The sequence below is a fragment of the Manis javanica genome, chromosome 3 (assembly GCF_040802235.1).
Source record: "Manis javanica isolate MJ-LG chromosome 3, MJ_LKY, whole genome shotgun sequence".
Taxonomy (NCBI): domain Eukaryota; kingdom Metazoa; phylum Chordata; class Mammalia; order Pholidota; family Manidae; genus Manis; species Manis javanica.
This window is the reverse complement of record NC_133158.1, coordinates 50,928,535-50,941,500: the sequence shown is the minus strand read 5'-3', so window position 1 is coordinate 50,941,500 and position 12,966 is coordinate 50,928,535. Positions and strand designations below refer to the sequence as shown.

The following is a 12,966-nucleotide window of genomic DNA, read 5'->3' as shown; positions in this document are numbered from 1 at the left end:
GAGGTGCTCAGTAAATCATAGAGTAACTTGAGGGCGGAGTTCCTGGGTCAAAGTGTATAGTCATTGCTTTTTGAATTCTCTACTGTTTTTCTTCTGCTCACCAACAAACCCTACATTCCAGACATGGACAATCACCACATTTCTAGGACAGCTCAGAGCCTTTGCCTGTGTTGTTTCTATTACATGGAGCACTTTTCCCCTTCATCCAAGCAGTCCCTCTGAGCCCAGCTCAGATACCACCCCACTTCCTCCAGGAAGTCCTCCCAATTTCCCCCCACCAGAATCAATCTCTCCTCCTATTTCTTCCCCTTGTCTGTCCCGCCTTGCTGTTACTGCCATCTCCCTGCATGGCATGTTTTGTTTTTCCTCCCATGGGAGCAAAGACAGTTTCTGCATCATGATTCCTGACTCTGCCCACTAGGGTGTACTGTGCAAGGTTCCTATCCCAAGACCCACATTTCTTTCACACTTCCTCATCTGTGAGGCAGGACAGTGTCTTACATTTGATAGGTATCATAGTTTAATTGGCAGCTTTTTCCTTAGTGCTTCCTAAAACAATAGCATTCCTTACAGCCAGGGGTATCTACGATTCCATTAAATATGGTAAGAGGGTCCAACCAATATTTGCTAAATTTGGATGAGTTTGTCATTTTAAGGAGGAGAGTCTAGACCTGCTGGTGGTAACCTATAGACATCTAAAATGGCTTGCATATTATATATCCCAAATTAATTAATAATCGACACTCAAAATTTGACCAGGATTGAGGTGAATTTTTAAAGCGTGAGCAAGAGAAAGAAATACCTCCGAGACACAAAGCACCCTGGGCACACCTCTACAGAGAGCGAATCAAGCTGTATTGGCACCAAAGCTGATTTGCCTGATTCTCTACCAGCTTCAGGGTGTTCTGTTTATGAGTCCCCAATGCATGGCACATCCCTGGCTCAAAGCAGGAATTAGTAAACATCTGTTGAATAAATAGAGCCTCTTTTCAAAATACAGCCCAGAATATACAAACAGAATCGCTAATGTATCTACTTTGATGGAATGGGACAAGCATATTCCACATAGCAGCAAAGAATGCTGGAATTAGCACCAGTCCACAATCCAGGGCCCCGAATAAACTCTTTTTGTCCTACACTGCTATGCTTTAAAAAAAAAGTCCTTCCCTTTTCTAATTATGGATAAAATAATCTAATGTCTGGATTTGCTTCAAAACACCTCAGCAGACTGGGAATAAGATGAAACAGAGTGGTCCTGTGTATTTGCTGGGACTGGCTGATGGGTACACAGGAATTCATAAAACTATTTCCCCTACTTTAGAAATTAAATTTCAAAATAGAAGTTTGAGGTTTTCCACTATGAAATGTTTTGATTACCCTATCCTAGTAAAAAATATAATTGAAACTAAGTAGAAATTTTAGGAAAAAATTAGCATACCACTCATAAGGTTGGTATCATGCCCTTTTAGGACACAGATGCTCACACACACCTCCCACTGGTTCAGGAGAGGAGCCTGACGTTCACAGCATCTGGGTTCAAGGATGTTTCTTGCCGCTGCCTTGATGCTCCTCACATATAAACTCTAAATCACCAGAAATGAGTAATGATCAATTACATCACTATTTCAATGACTTCCCCAATGGTAACCGATTAAAAAGAAAAACTCCTAAACAATCTTAAAAACAATGTTTCAGCTTGTAGCTCAACACTGTGAGAAATAATTAAACCCTTTTGGAAACATGTTTTCAGAAACAAGTGTAAAGGGACATTAACAAACCAGTTCCTAGCAAAATTCCAATACCTCAAGAGTCTTGCACAAAACATAAGACAGATTAAACACAAATGCGCTTACTTTTCTTGATGCTGTTTTACTCTTAAGGAGTCTCTTCCCTGTTTGGGTTTATAGGATGTTTTCAGTTTTGAGCATTTGTTAAGGGGTGGAGTCTGTATCTTTTCCATGCAATTTGGAAATTCAGTTGTCAAAAGCCATTTTAAAGTACCTAGAAATGTAAACCTCGATTGTAATTTCAAAAGACAATTCAGTACCTAAATATTTACTATTCAAACAGTATTCAAATAAGTGCCAGTGATCTGAATAGTAAAATAAGTCAGCATGCTTGGACATTTTAGTGGGCTCCCAAATGCTCTCCAAAAGACTCAAGTTGTCCTGTTAGAGAGATCATCAGCAGATTTCCAAATGAGAGCATTCTGCAATGTCACATAACCTGTCTTTAGCCTGGGGTTTGAAAAAGCAAAACCATTTCACAAATGCTGATACTATACTTCAAATTCATTCCAAATGACCCTGGAAATTCAGTCCAATAAATATAATATTTTTGGAGTTGTGGGGGTTGGTATGTAGCATTAAGAGAAAAATAGTTACCAGGGCTAGGAGGTAAGGGAATAGGAGAGATGTTATTTAAGGGTACAAACTTGCAACTAGTAGATAGATAAGTCCTGGAGATCTAGTGCACAGATAATGATTATAGACAACAATACTGAATTATAAACATCAAACTTACCAAGAAACCAGATCTTAATTATTTCCATCCAAAAAAGAAATTATGATTATGGGACATGATAGAGATGTTAGCTAACCCTACAATGGCAATCATATTGCAATATATAAAATGATCAAACCAACATGTTGTAAACCTTAAACTTATACAATGTTATATATCAAATATATTCCAGTTAAAAAAAAAGGAAAACAGCACATGAATATTTTTTATCACTGAGACAGAAGCAATCTAAAAAGAGAGGGTTTGACTCCAAATGATGGATCCAAAATCTTTAAAAATATATGTATATTTAGTGCGTTTACTTAATACACATTACATGTAGTTAATATACTATATATATAGTATATAGCTTATATAAATATATATACATTTAGTATATTAAATATAGACATTAAATATATGTGTGTATACATATGTGTATGACATGCATATATACGAAAAGGAGCAGCCATTTTCCAGGGAAAAGTGGAAAGAGACACATAAAATGATAAATATTATTTTGCTTATTGTAAGGACCATTGCTTGACAACAAATATAAATGAAATCCTTATACCACTCTCTCAGATACTTACTGGTAATATCCCCATTTTATAGCTGTAGAAAGTAAAGCGTAGGAAGGTCACATGATATAACGAAGGTCATAACCTCTGAGAATCCCATCCTTGCCCGATTTAAAGTGCACTGCTGTAGTGAAAGGTTAGAAATCTAAATAATGGTTTTCCCATAATTCTTTTCAGTAGAGTCTACATCTAGCTGTGTTTACCACCTCTTCCCCTTTTCTAAAACTGGTTTCCCCATTTTCTAAACAAGCCCTCAGAACAAGTGACTGTTGAGGGAGCTCTCCGTGGACAAAGCAAATATCAGTCTTATCAAAGCAGCTGGTTCATCTGCAGGATTAAAGCCAGAGCTCTTCATGGGCAGTTCCACCAAAGGCGGGAACAAACACGGTTATTTTGGTGGAAGTAAACGATAAACCCACCCTGGGTGACCAAGCAGACGGTGACACTCCAGGCCACGCAGGGGTCGCTGCAGTCTCTCCCAGCTCAGCAGGTGGCAGCTGTGACTCAGCCACCACCCTGGAGGCATCCTAGACCCTCTCTCTTCCCTCACATCCAATGTCCCGGCAAATGCTAAACTCCGAAGGACATCCAGAACATGACCACTTCTGTCACCTCCACTGCCGCCGCTCTGTCTGGGCCACCACCTTGTGGTGTCTGGAATCGTACAGCCACCTCACCTGGTCTCCCTGCCCCACGGAGTGTGGGCTTATCTCAGCAGCCAGAATGGTTCCTTAAAACCTGAGACAGATCAAGTCATTCATGTCCTCCCGCCCCTTTAGGGACTCCTCTGTGGCACTCAGAGTCAAAGCCAAGGCCCTTACAGTGCCATGAGGCCCTACAAGATCTGCCCCGTCCCCTCCCCAGCCCCGGTCCCTCTTAGACCTCATTTGAAATTCGTGACTCTCCCCCAAGGCTGGCTCTGCTCATGAGCACAGGCCTCCGTGTTCCTCAAACACACCAGGGCTGTTTTCTGCCTGGAACACGCATCCCGGGACATCCTCACCAGTACCCCCCTCACCTCCCTGTCTTTGCTCAGATGTTTCCTCCTCAATGAGCCAGCGCCACCTCCTGATTTAAAATTGTAACCTCCTCCACCCAGCACCACCAGCCCCCAGGCCCCGAGACATTTACCCCAAGGCGCTTACCGCCTTGTTACCTGTGGTATCAATGAGCTGATTATCATGCTGACTGCATGTAGTCCACCTTCCCACCCACCCACCCCACGCCGTAAGTGGGCAAGCACCAGGTGGACAGTGGCTTTCCGGCCTGAGCCCAAGACAGCACCAGCACACAGCGGGCACAGCTTGTGAAGGCACCATTAACTGAATGAATGAATGGTCATGAAAGAAAGGTAAGAGCTGGAGATGAATTCTTCAGGAACCCTTCCTGTCTCCCCTCCCACCCGCTCCCTCACCAGGAAAAGGAATCTGATGTGTTGAATGATAGAACCTGCCTCACCTGAGGAATGGGTCCTAGAGCAAGGCTTTTCCCAAAAGCTGTAGTAATATTAAAACAGTAAAAGGAGACATTTACCGAGGATCTTCTATGTCCCAACCACAGTGAGAACTTCCTCACCTGCCTTGGCTCCTTAGCACCCAAACCTCTGAGGTTACTGGGTCTCACTTGTGAGGGTGCCCTTTACATTTTGGTAACTCTTCGGACACCAGCTGGCATCCTACAACACAGGTCTGGTACAACCACCAGAGTGACCACAGACCCGAGTCAAAGGCCTGGTTCACCACAGGACTGCCTTACCTCAGACACCAGCCACATTGCTGGGGTTTCCAGACTACCTCCACCTCTGACCAGCTGGCTACAAATTCAGGGGTTCCCATGACCCCCTCAGGCTTGACAACATACTAGAATGACTCACAGAGCTCAGGAAGGCACTATAATTGCAGTTACAGTTTTATCATAAATGATACAAATTAGATCCAGCCAAATGAATATGCACATAGGCCAAGGTCTTAGAGGTCCCAAGGGCAGAGCTTCTGTGCACTCTCCCCATAGAAGCAGGCACGCCACCCTCCTGGCACATCAGTGTGTTCCCCCTCAATGTCCAGAGCTTTTAATTGAGTTCATTGCATGGGCATGATTGACTCATGGCCATGTGGGAAACTCAATCTCCAGCCTCGCTCCCACCCCCAGAGGTCAGGCTGGCCCCAACCCAACCCTCTAATCACATGGCTGGCCTTTCTGGTGAACAGCTCCTGTCCTGAGTTACCTCATCTTTTAGTATAAACTCAGGTGTGATCGAACAGGCCATGAACAACAAAGACACTGCTGTTAGCTTGAGAAACTCCGAGGATTTAAGAACCAGAAACAATAACCAGTCAAGTTCTTTATTCTACAATACTAACATTGCCTAAATTCTCTTTGAAGGTCCCAGTGGATTGGCAGAAAGGCACCTCAGCTCATTTCTTGGCTAAATTTCCTCTATGATTAATTCCTATTTCTAGAGGGGCATTGGGGCTCCCATGCTCCAAGGTGACAGGGGAGGTGGGATACACATCTGGGCATTGGTCCCCTCAGCCACAGCTGCCATACCTGTAGCTCTTGGCCATCAGGGGACTCTGGGAGGTGTCTAAGGCCAAGCCCGCCTAGACACCAACAGTCTCCTTGTCTCTCGGGGCTCTTGACACCTCTCTAGAATCTGTCTGGAGCATGAGGCCCAAGCTGCCTGTGTCTTCATCTTATAAACCTCTTGCTTAGCCCTGCCCAGATTCTGCTGGCCAGGGAGAGGGGTGCTGACCCCTTTTTAACAGGAACCACTAATACTTTTGTACCCACTTTTCCAGTTACCCTCTCCCCACAGCCTGGAGCATCCTTTTCTAATTCAGAAGCAAAGAGCCTTGTTATAACATCATTATGCCTGTTCCTATGTCAAGTGCTACACCTGCATCCTGTCCATTCCTTACTGGGGATTAACTTTTGAAATCCAGAGGTCTATTTTTAACCAGACAAGTGTATCCCTGATAAATATCAAATGCACACAGCACCACCTAGGAAATATTCTTGATGAAATGCAATCGAATTAAACCTCTGCAACTAACTTCCACTTGCTGGAAATGGGGTTGCCGAACAAGTAAATGTCACTAAAAGAAAGTAAACAGATAATATAGAGTGAGGGACATTCTCTAGGACGACTTGCCTGGGTTCTGCAACAAACCAAGGGGAGGAGGCTCAAAAGAAGAAAAAGCTAGGGACTGCTCTAGATTAAAATCCACTTGGGAGTCATAACGACCAACCACCACACAGGGACCTTGACTTGTACAAACTATCAATAAAAAGACATGTTGGAGACAAGAAGGGAAATTTGATTGAGGGCTGGATAATACATCCAGCATCTTACCAAGGGAGTAGTATCCATTTGTGATGTAAAATAATTGCATTAGGGTTATGCAAGAAAATGTCCATGGCTTTTAGAATTAAGTACAAAAGGATGTAGAGATTAATTAATGTGATATCTGGGATTTACTTGAAAATACCCCAGCATATGATAAGGAGGCAAATGAAACAACTATGGCAAGATATTTTCAAAAGCAGGCTTATTGGTATATAATTTACATACTTATAAAGCTCTCCCTTTTAAAGTCAGATCATTTGGACGAATGTATACAGGTATGTAACCACTGCCACAGTCAAGCTATAGATCATCTCCGTCTTCCTGCAAAGCTCCCTGGGGTGTGGTGACATCTTTATAACTGTCAGGTTGGGGTGGGAGGTATGTGGGGTCCACCATATTATTCTCTTACTCTTTTGTATGATTTAAATCTTTTATCATTGAGAAAAGCCTAATTTCTCTACTTTCCGCTGATACCTCTCTCTCTGAGCACGGAGAGGCCTCTCTGCAGTTGCGGGGTGGTGGGTGGTGGGTGGTGGGGGGAGGGGCAGTGCTCTGAGGAAGAACAGGGAGGGGTGAGGAGCAGCCGAGTTCAGGTGGGATTCCCAAGCTTACAGCCTGCAGCTCAGGGGCACTCTGGGGCATGAGAGGGGCACCTCCAGTTGTCCTACCTGGAGGCACCCTGATGCTGCGCCATCAGCAGATAGCTAGGGCCTCCTCCCAGAAGCTGGGAACTCCAGGCCTCCCACACTCAACACCTGCAGCAGACAGGCCTCTGACAACAGTCACAGGCATGCAGCAGTACCACTCTTAGGAGCCAGGGGAGGGACAGCCAGTGGCAGGGACAGCAGAGGACTGTGCAGAGCAGCTGCAGCGTCCTCCACATGAGGCCATGGCTACAGATACATACTTGGGCTTCAGCTGGGTATAGCTGGAATTTTAAGCCCTGGGACCAGATGAACTCACCTAGACAAGTGGTGTAGACAAGAGAAGCTGCTTTGAGGAGCTCTACCATTAGCAGGTCGTGGTGGTGCCCAACCTGGCCAGCCCCAGAGGGCCGGCACTTCACGTCCTTTTCCTCCCCCACCTTCGCCATGATCCATTCACTCAGCCCTCCAGCTGACTTCCACAGAAGCCGCTAAAGCAGCAGGCACTGTGCCAGGCCCAAGGAAGCAACGGCAACTGATCCCGCACCTGTCTGGCTTTGAGCAGTTCGTAGTCCTGCGGTGGGGCAGACCGTGTCGCAGGTATTCTTATGGAAGTGAAGACTGGACGAGAGGAGAGAGCACAGGACACCTCCTCACAGGGGACGATGCTGCCCACGTGGGAGGATGTCTTGCCAGTGGATTTCAGCCCCAGGCAGTTCACTATGGATTCAAGGTAACCAAAAAAATGACAGTAGGACGTTCTTGAGGTGAAAGAGTTTATACCCAACTTTATTTCCATGGTGGCAGGTCAGTCACTAGAATACCTTCCACTCAGAGCGAGTCTGCAGACAGCAAGCGGGTCTCTGCCTCGGGGCCTCTCTGCCCCCACAGCCATCTCAGTCTCTTGTCCTCGTCCCTGCCACCCCTCCAGTGTGGTCTGCTCTCCTGCTTTCCCGTGCCACCGTGTTGCTCAGAGCACTGGGCGGAGCTCTTTATGTAGAGTCAATAATAACGTATTGCCCACACGTGAGTGGTGAGCAAGCCAACCGGGGCCAGGTGAGAATCCTGGCCACAGGAACCTTCACTTTCTCCATAGAGGGACTGTGCTGGGCCCTGAGGCTCAGGTTCTCTGGGGTGGGAGAGCTGGGCTCCAAGCACATGGGCTGGCTGCTGAGTGGTTTGAAAGCGAATGGGCTGACACATACCTGCCCAGGGGTTCTGAGTGTAATCCGGGGCCCAGTCTTTCCCACCAGCTGCCTCACCCCTGCAAGACCTCATTCATCTTGTCTCAAGGGCACAGGCAGATGACGTGGCCAGGCTTGTCTGAGGACAGCCTGGCTGGCCAGTGCACTGGGAGGTTGAAAAACTTAACCTGATAGGGGAACTGGCTCAGGGTTGCATTCCCTGCTTGCCAGCTGCATTCCTTTTTTTCTGAAATTGTTCTTAGTTGTCCTAAGGATGGGGTGCTAGCATCCTCAGGCCTGGCACAATGCCCAGTGCTTTATGGGTTTCCAAGAAAGTTAGCTGAAAGGCTGAGTGAATGAGTCATGGTGTACGATTTCTGCTTATATCAGAGATGGGGGAGGAAAAGGAAGTAGATAGAGTTCAGGTGCTCCTGGGGTTGGCCTGTGTCGAGCGTAGCCATTCTTGTCAACTCAGGGACATCTGGGTGGGCTCTCCAGCCTATCCAGGCAACAATATGCTTGGCATCCCCGGTATCCCATATCCTCTAGATGAAATGTGCAACTCAGGGTAAAATATCCATCTTCTTATGGGAAGATCATCTCCTTCAATTTCCAGCCCATACAAGGGTAGGCAGAGTACTCCAAACAGATCAAAGGTAAATGCAGATGAAGTGAACTTCTGGAAGAACATTTTGAGCATAATAGGAAGCCCCTGAAAGTCTTTTTCTATGAGATCTCCCCAGAACAAGCAGGACCTGCTTCTCAGGGGAGAGAGGCCCCAAGGCAGAGAGGCCTTTCTGTACGGTTCCACACTCTCTCAGACAAATGTAACTCAACCCAGGTTCTCTGTGACCTACTTTACAGCCACTGCCACTAAAATGTACTTACTCCTCTGTCTTGCCAATGGGTTTCCACCCCGGGCAAGTTCGCTATGGATTCAATGTGACCAAAGAAATTGACAGCAAAACGTTCTGGGAGTGAAAGAGTTATACCCAACTTTATTTCCAGGTGGCAGGTCAGTCACTAAATCCCATTCACTCAGAGCAAGTCTGCATGCAGCAAGCCAGTCTCTGTCTCTGGGCCGCTCTGTCTACACAGCTGTCCTCTATCTCTGCCTGCACAGCCATCCCTCACAGCCATCCTCTGGGCCTCTGCTCTTGGTGCTGCCACCACTCCAGCCTCTCTTCTGCTCTCCTGCAGCCTTGCAGCCCTGCCACCGTGTCGCACCCAGAACACTGGGCGGAGCTCTTTTTATGGAGTCAACAGCCATATATTGCCCACAGGTGTGCAGTGAGCTAGTCAACCAGGGCCAGGTAAGAATCCTGGCCACAGGAACTCTCATTTTATCCACATCCTCTCTTTAAAGACTCATAGTTTTAGTTAGTTTACATTTTCCAAAGCACTTTCTCATACATTTTATTATTTTTCAAGGTGGCAACGACCAGGTCATCTTCACTTCACCAGTGAGAAAATGTGCTCCAGGTCATAGAGCAGCTCATGGATCCCAGCTGAGTCACCAAAAATCAACTTGCTGCGGGGTCCACTGGCTGAGGGATCAGCTCACTGAGCTTACAGATGATTCACAGGAGTCCTGTGTTCCTTAGAGTTACTATAGCTTCCCTCCCGTGTTTTGACTGCAGTCCGTTTGCTCTAAATTCCTTGGCCGAGTGTCCCTAACCATGGGCCCTCCTGTTCTTTCACGCCTCAGGGCTCCCGCACTTGCGCATCACATTACATCTTCTGTATGAAAGCCTGTGCTACACCGTGCGGCATCTTCCCTGTGTCCTGCCGCTGCTCCTTGTCCTGCTTCTGCCTTTGGTGGTGAAACCAGATTCTGCTCAGACCCCGACTGAGGACTCTATCTCACGGTTTCAGCAGAGGGGTTGTTCTGCAAATTAATTTTCTGCAAACTGACTGGGAGCCTATGAAACCAGCAGAAGCTGGAGAACTTGGACTCAAAATGCTGAGCTGTGCTTCTCCAACACTAAGCTGCCTTCCATGAGCCTTCCATGGTGTGAGCCTCCATTGTGCATTTAGATGCTCGTTCTCCCTGTTGATGTGCAGCCATGGCAGCGCTGGCACCTGCAATCAAGCCTCAGGCACCAGCCCATGCGGGCCTGCGCTGTGCATTCCTGTCTGCCCTGCATCTCCTAGCATCATTCCACATGCAGTTAGGTGTCTAATAAAGGCTTGGTGCTGCTGATGGCAATAATGATGAGATGGTGATGATGGTCACAACCGAGAGCAATTGGGTGATGTTAAGCTAAACGTCAAAACCTCCTGATGCTGAGATACACAGAATTGTTCCACACTCCTCCCGAGGGTGTGTTGGAAAAACTCCCTGGACACAGCCCATCTTTCTGTATCTCTAACAGCGCATTTACAGCCAATATTGATAAACATAGAAAAGGGTTTCCAAAGTGTGCTTCCAGACAAGGGGTGCATGAAAAGGATAGCTATGTGCACCCCGCTTCTTCTTTTGGCTTCTAGTAGTAATTCATCAGAAGCCTATGGAAGTGGGATCATGTGGCTGGACTACATTTAAAATAGCCATTCATTCTTTGCTCCTCCGTTGAATGGTGGGGTCTATTTCCTTGACTCTGAACTAGTCTTATGAGTTCCTCTGACCAGTAGCATGCCGCAAACATCGCTTGTGCCAGTTCCAGGCCTAGGGTTTAAAAGGTCTTGCAGTTTCTGCTTTTGCTCTTGTTGCTCAGCAGCCATGCCATAAACCAGACACCCAGAGAATGAGAGGCCATACAGAGAGTGCCTGGGGAATGAGGCCCTTCTGGGCATTTCGGCCCCAGTCAAGCTCCCAGCTGAATGTAGCCCACATATGTGATCCCAGTGGACATCACTTGGAGCAGCAGAACCACCTAGCTGAGCCCTGTCTGACCTCCTACACCATGGAATACTGGGAACCAATACATTGTTGTTGTTTTCAGTCACTGGATTTTGGAGTGATATGTTACACAGAAATACATCACACATTATTGCTCTGTGAGAGCCAGTCAAAAACCAGAAGTATCCACCAAAGGGGTCTGCAGAATCAATTACTCTAAAGGAACTCCATTCAAAAGCCCTTCCAGCCCAGCCTGGTCCACTTGAGGGTAAATGCAGAGAAGAACAATGTAGTCAATGGAATTCTGGTTTCTGTTGAAAAGGCTCCTTGCCAGAGGACGATGAGCTAATCAGCTCCCATGACTCCGGGCCCTGCCCAAGCCATCCCCGGGGTCACACACCCCAGCACTCACAGGGGCTAGGCAAGTCACGGGAGCAAGTGAAGTAGGCGGAGTTCTTGGAAAGCAATCACATAGGAATGAATACTCTTACCTTCCAAGAAGACCAATGTGTTCTCCCTTTTTTCTTGAACCAGACAGCCTTCCCTGGGGGTTTCATTGCTACTTTTGCTAGAGACATAGGTGTAAGAGAAACGATCTCTACCATGAGACAACAACAGTGGAAAGAACTCAAAATGACACGGGACACTTGGCTTCCGGCTCAGGGAGGACACGGAGAGAGGTGTACTGCACGCTGCGGTGTGCTGGCCAGATCCCCTGCAGGGAGACACGCTGCCAGGAGCGTGCATGCCGGGGGGTCTCCACAGAGCCCCTCTCTGGGGTTTGCCCTCAGCTGGAAGTAGCCATCTTGCCCAAAGTCATGCCTCTTCCTGGGGACATCCCACATTCAGTGATGGTCATGAGGGTTATAAAAGTCTGGCTCCTTCCCTTGAATCAGGACAACCCCGAAAACCATCCCACCCCCTGAGGGATGGGCTGAGCCCTTGGTTGTGACTGGATCCACCACATTTCCATTCAGTTTCTCTGTCCAGTCTTTCCTCCTTCAGCCCCACTACCAGTGATGATCCTGAGACCACTTCCCTGACATCTCCTGACTATAAATCCCCATCTCAGAGCTGGCTTCCCAGGGAACACCACCACAGGTGACAGGTGGGGACAAGGCTGACCAGCAGTGGGTAGTCACAGCTCCAGCCACTGTCACATGTCATGACTGAGTTATACCTTACAATGTTTGAAGAGAAGTCTCAAATCTCAAATTTTATGTAAAATCTTGTAACATTTCAATGTTGATTTGCTGTCTTGCTGTCCTATTTGCAACCTCTGAATTTAACCCTCTTCACCAAAGATCATGAAGCTCAATCATAAAATATATGTGACCTACTGACCTTGGTAAAGTAAAATCTATGTACTCCTGCATGTCACATGATGCTCTCACATTCTCAGATAGATGATTGATCAAATATGAGAAGAGACGGTAACAGGCTGACTTTTATTCAGGCTAAGAATCTTACTGTATGTCATTGCTGTTATGCTGATCACTCTCATCCCCCAGAATTCATATGTAGAAGTCCTAAGCCCTGATGTGACAGGTATTTGGAGACAAAGCCAGCAGGACATAATTAGGGTTAGATGAGTCATGAGGGTGGGCCCTCACAATAGGATTAGTGCCCTTAAAAGAAGAGGAAGAGATACCAGAGAGGGTGCTCTCTCCCCCTTGAGCACACATACAAAGCAGAGGCCTTGTGAGCACACAGCAAGATGGTAGCCACCTACGAGACAAGGCAAGAGGCCTCAGAATGAAGCCACACCTTACCAGCACCTTGATCTTGGACTTTCCAGCCTCCAGAACTGGGAGAAATAAATTTCTATTGGTGACATCACTCAGTCTATGGTATTTTGTTATAGCAG

At 46.8% G+C, this 12,966-nt stretch overlaps 1 long non-coding RNA gene across 1 annotated transcript; it reads left to right on the top strand.

Annotated features, from left to right (window-relative positions):
• Positions 1–7,225: 7,225 nt before the first annotated feature.
• On the top strand, positions 7,226–12,938 carry LOC140848377 (uncharacterized). Its single transcript, XR_012129152.1, has 2 exons — positions 7,226–7,806; positions 9,689–12,938. It is a non-coding gene; the product is annotated as an uncharacterized lncRNA (long non-coding RNA).
• The last annotated feature ends 28 nt before the right edge of the window (positions 12,939–12,966 follow it).